Source organism: Aplysia californica, unplaced genomic scaffold (genome assembly GCF_000002075.1).
Source record: "Aplysia californica isolate F4 #8 unplaced genomic scaffold, AplCal3.0 scaffold00226, whole genome shotgun sequence".
NCBI lineage: Eukaryota > Metazoa > Mollusca > Gastropoda > Aplysiida > Aplysiidae > Aplysia > Aplysia californica.
In genome coordinates this window covers 94,476-100,475 of record NW_004797496.1, presented here as the reverse complement: position 1 = coordinate 100,475, position 6,000 = coordinate 94,476, and the positions used below count along the sequence as shown (strand labels likewise).

Below are 6,000 nucleotides of genomic sequence, written 5' to 3'. Positions count from 1 at the left end.
AGAGGGAGAGAGAGAGAGAGTAAGAGAGAGAGAGAGACAGACAGAGAGACAGAGACAGAGACAGAGACAGAGACAGAGACAGAGACGGAGAGAGATAGACAGGGGTGGACAGGGAGAGAGGGTGGACTTCATTCTTATACATCTCAGTTATCTTAAACTTATTACTGTTTGTCAGCCAAAAGCTTTGGGAAACCACAGCCTTACACGCACTACCATGATGCCTTCCTACAATGTCTTCATTACACCTAAAGACTATTTGAAGTGAGTTGTCAAAACAATATTTTCTTTTATCCCCAAAACAAGAAACATTATGAAATCCCTTATACTAAATCAAAGACTCCTGGAAAATAATCTATGTCTTAGCTAAAACCATTATATAGAAACCTTTCTGTCAAAATATGTTCGGGGCATTTTCAAGTATCCTTTACAATGCAGTTAAAAGCAATGTACTTTTCTAAAGTAAAATTCATCTAATTCAAGTAAGTTATTCCAATTATGAATTCCCAGGTGAAGGCAACAGTCAAATGAATGTATCTATAATTGAGTTCTGCTTACTTTAATTCTTATCGAATAGGGACGAGCTGTTACAATTAAATTATCTCTACACCAGTTAGCTGGAATACACAAAAAAGTACATCCAACATTTTGATTCTTTAAATATACTTTTTTTTTCAAAACTAGAATTAAAATATGGGACTGGTCGGGAAAGGAGTGAGTGTAGGGGATAAGCCTGAGTGACAACATTCTACCTGATAAGGCACATGGTAGTTAGGATGATTCTTAATGACAGCAGACCCCTTTATGAGATTGTTACACTCGAGAGAAACATTACCGCTGATCCATCAAAATTGTTTTACCCACTATTTCATTAATTTGCATTTCAAAGTGAAACGATCAGTTCTGGTGTTATATTGAACAAAAAAATAGGTTGATCTTGGCCTATGTCAAGGGAAAGTCACCCCTAAACCAATAGTCCATGGAAATAACCTTTTTGACCTGAGGACTTAGTTGGCTATTTTGATGTGCACCCGTGCCCCTGCCCCCTTCTCCAAAAACCCTAACCCCCTTCTCCCCCCTCCCCCACCCCCGAAGAAACCCGGGACATTGCAGTCGCCATAGTGATTATCATGGTACTACTTAAGATTAACAAGTAAAGTTAGTCTCGTGTCTTGACCTTTCTCTTTTAACTTTTCAGGCAGTCACATCCATCAACCACACACATGTACACATAAACATGCTCACATGTACTTATTCCAAAGACAATATCGTAATCTAGACTCATATTTAGACCAACAGCACACATTTGTACAGCCAGAATTACAATCAATGACGTCAGAGCGAATGAGGATTTAAGCTCAACATTAACATCAGATGACATTTGGAGCATATTAAAAACAAAACTTCTCATGACGACTTGATACATTCTGCTTTTTTTTTTTTTTTTGCTCAACAACAACGACAAAAGGAAAGGGGAATATGACGTCAAGGACAGTGGTTTGTTCTGAGAGAGACGGGCTAAAGATATCCAAGCGGCAGGTGACACTCATAGGGAGGGGTACAGCGGGGAGAAACAGATAGACTTGGGCAGTGCTAAACTCATGACAGTATTCAGTCCCCCAGATATCCAGATTTCACATAGTTGAATTGAAATGTAGTGGGTGGATTGGTTATGGCAGAGAATTGGTTTGAAGAAATTGGCAGAATAGCGGTCCAGAACAGAAATTAGGAAGAAGACAGAAATGAAGTAGAGAATAAACGATGATAAAACTAAAACAATCTGTCATTGTCTCCGGCAGTTAAGCCACCGCATGTTTGACGTTGTGTTTTATGTCCAGGGCACATCATGGCATTTGTACTTTGACCAAAAGGAAACTCTATAGTCATTCTTTGAGCAGCATTTCATAAGCCGGTCACGCCATGTTGATCCACATAAAGTCCGAGTACAGATATTTTTACATGATACTGTATCCACGTTGCTCCTGTCCAGTTGACAGACATAGGTTCCACCTTCAGCCTAACATATTCCAGGAGGTGAGAATTTTTCAATTTTTTAAAATGAACCAGACTTTCGATGCTCTTGAACGTTCTGAAAGGGAGTGTAAACTGTTGATTTGTAGACAATCCCCATCTGTTTCATGTTACCAGCGAATTTAAGGAGGGCGTGGGGGTAATCAAAGTAAAAGGTTGGGTAGACTAAGAACCTTTTTGAGAGGTCCCTCTCATTTTCAGAGTGCCCGGACACTTTGTTCTTTCGAGTAGTATTTTATCTAAGACTGTTTTTCTTTAAACTCATAGAAAATAAAGAATAGTAGAAAAAACATTAAAAACAGTAATAGAGGTGGAGACAATTTAGTCTGGGAATATTCTCAATGCTTTGACGTTTAATCAATTTTTCACGGAGGAAAAATCGAAACAGAAATAGAGTAGAAGTAGAACAGATAAAGAAAGCCAGGGAGCTTTTGCAACAAAGCACCAACGCTTCCCATGACAAGTGACAGCTTCAAATGTCAGTGGCGAACTGTCCAGTCAAAACATTGACAAACCAGGGGTGGTGGCCGTGCTTGCTGATATTTACTTTTTCTGTCTTTCTAATCAACCGATATATTTGAATTCAACAAAAGATGAACTAAGAAATAAAAGGCTAAATGAAAAATGAAAATTAATGAAATATTACAAAATAGGGTATGGGCGATAGCTGTGTAAAATCTCAGGCATACTTACTCATGTACCATGCAAGCATCAACATACTAGAAAACTACAGTGCTAATGCAAGTGTGCTAAAACACACACAGCCGCAGCTGGCAAATCGCGTGCTGGGGGTTAAGGAGGTGGGTTAGAAAGCAAAGCAAGAAAATATTATGATGGTAGCGTATCAGAATCAGAGCGTGCTGGCCGGGTTGATAAAGTGAACCCTAAAAAAAGGAAAAAAGAAAAGACTTTCTGCACCGTTTCAGTCAAAACAGAGACATTCAGTTAAATAGTACCCCGTGCAAACTGTCAATCGAATTCACTTGATTCAGTCACAGAGAGCCAGCTTTGCTTTCATAGATGAGGCCAAAGCTACCATTTTAGTACAGCACGACTGAACTCAGATAAATTCTACTTTGACCTTCAAAATCTCACAAGTTTGCTATTCAAGGTCACAAGTCAAATCGGTCGTGACTGAACCATAATGGTAGCTGTTGCTCTTCAATGAAGGAAAATCTTGCTGAGTCCGACTGAATCAAAGGTTTCCGATTGACTGAGAGCGCTGAATAGAAGTCAAACTCTGAGCGCCCAAGTCACGGTAGAGTCAGAGGGTTTTGATTCAGTGCAAGCGCCATTTTAAATATCCGACCTTTTGGTGCACACAATGTCGATAAATGGGCCATAGAGCGGATCGTTTTACAAAGCAGTGCAGGATTTTGCCAAAAGCGTTCAGTTCCCCATTTCTTGGGCAGGTTGTACTAAAACACTTTATATTGATTTAATAGACTGTTTCATTAAATGTCACTGGTTTTGTTGCCGACTGTTTTTTCAAAGTGCATGGGTACTTTTTGACTTAACGAACACGGTGGCAAGGCAATATCAGCTCTAAAAAAGTGGGGGGAAAAGTAAAATCCTAGCTCTGTTTCTGATCAAAACTCTCAACCTCATTTTTGTTCTCACAGTACACTGGTCTAAGCAATCAGGTAACCCGGATATCGAGACTCTGCTTAGGGCGCACCACCGCAGAAACAGCCATGTTTCACCAGGAAATATTAGATCATCTATTTGTTTCTCAGGACTAGAAACTACATTGAATGAGCCACGTGCTAGTACAGTTCATGTATTCCTTCGAACATCGCCAGGTTTACGTTCCAGACTCTCTTCCGATAGGGTAGAATGCTCAAAGGAGAAACAATATACATGTATTGTTTATATAACGTAAGCTCCGCATTTAACTGTTTGAGAACGCCGCATTCTAGACATTCGACAGCGCTTGGAGACGAGCTTTTTTAGGGCACTTTTAAAAAAGATTCCCAAGTTTGTTATTCATATTAAAAAATTTTTTTTTTTGAATATTTGAAATTTAAAATAGCAGGCAACGCCGTGGATACTATAAAATATTCAAATTTGCGTTTCTGATATATGTACAATTATTCGCAAGTATCCCAACATAAATTACATTTGGTCTTCTGCTCATCGGATCGGACGTGTGTGTGAACCATCTTCTCAAAGAGTTAAAATCTCTCTGTACTCTTTTAACCCTCTTCCACGCTCTTATAAACACTACTTACACGTGAAGTACGAGAAAACCCAACGGTATTAAGAAAATAAAACTGATTTGTTTTATGCATTGCATTAATGAATCAGTTCTTTGTACTGAACAGCGTGCTTTGATTGGTAGCGTCTCAATGTGTCAATAGTGCTTCACTATTTACTAACCTATTCTCGGCTTGGAAAAACCGAAACCAAAAAAACACAAAAAACACCCCTTTTTTTACGGGTTCGCAAAGTCGGAGCGCAATACAGCGAGGGAACAGAGCAGATCACTCTGATTGTAAAATAGATAGGTTGAATACATAGTTGTGTGCAGTTGCTAGTAGTCGGTGCTGAAAGTTTTCCTTCGTCAAATGTCTATTAACGATCTTGTGCAAAAAAAGCCGTGTGTATCATTTTAAGCTATAAGATGTATACCTCTTAATTTTGAATCTATACTTGCTAGAGAACTTAAGACCTTGATACCAGATGTCATTTCACAAAAATCTTAATAGATAGATAGATAGACAGTTAGAGGTAGAAATATTTAGCTAACCTGTACACCGACAGGCTGTACACTGACAGAGAGACTTTATTATTACCCAAGAGAGCAAGGACAGCAGAAAAAGATTGGGCTACATGATATGACATTGATAATATAGTTCTAAGTTACGATACATGGTTGAATGAACTCTTCAACAACACTCTGTTAAGACTACGTATTAAGTAATTGAATTATAAGTGGCAGCCTGATGGATGTTTCTAATAAGAATGCGCTAAATTTGTAAATGCATAAAAAATCAACATGCTATTCACTCCTAATCATTAGAAAGAAATAAACTCAACAACAACAAAAAAAAAATCTAAAAGGCCGTTTGGAAAATTAAAAATAAAATTTAAAAATATTTTTAGCAGGCTGGGGCCACCACCCTGGAAATTGGGAGGGTTCTACCCAACATTCATGAATATTGTAACCTTAGTTGTTAACAAAAAACCGTGACGCATGCTTCCAGGTTATTTTTATTTTCCACGTTTGCACTTAATGGTGCTCTCGGAAAATGATAACTTTTGGTTCCTCTTGCAGAATGAATGCCTAAGGCCACCACAAACCAACACCATAAAATGAAGACTAAAAGCTTAACTACATGCCATACCGCTCACAACCCATTTAACGGGTTTGTTCTTACCAAAACGATGGCTTAGAGTCACAAATAATGCATTGTTACTCACTTCTAGTTAGGAAATGTTTAACCCCCCCCCCCCCCCCACACACTTGCACGCCATTATTGGATACATGGGTCATTCAAAACATGTACTAACAGTCTTATCTTTGTGCATCCCTTATTGACTTGCATTTTGTTCCATCCCTACAATTTTCTTTCTGCTTCTTAAAAAATGCAGAAACTGTCGTGTTATAAAGGACTAGTTAATAGCATTTGTATAACACAAATTTCCGCCCTGAAGCAACCATCGCTGTACGCTTTACAATATACGGGAATATTATCACCCCAGCAGAACTGATACTAATTACATTCAGAAACAATCCCAAACTCCGGAAAATTGTACAGTGGAAGCTGTAATTTTACTTGCGCCAAAACACTAACGTACTGACAATAATTATCGTTTGCCGTCTGTGGCCGTGTATGAGGTTCAATAAACTTCGACAATCTGAAAAAGACAAAGTTATCTTGTATGCCCTGTGCAAAATTTTGATTATAGCTTCATTTGCATGAATCGTGAGGAAATTTTTCTAAAATGGAGTAGTGTCAGATGTAACGC

General features: G+C 38.5%; 1 protein-coding gene across 1 annotated transcript in view; it reads right to left on the bottom strand.

Moving 5' to 3' along the window:
- LOC101864393 (voltage-dependent T-type calcium channel subunit alpha-1G) overlaps positions 1–6,000 on the bottom strand; it is a gene marked incomplete at its 5' end in the record, with an annotated part of 113,429 nt that overhangs the window by 73,993 nt on the left and 33,436 nt on the right.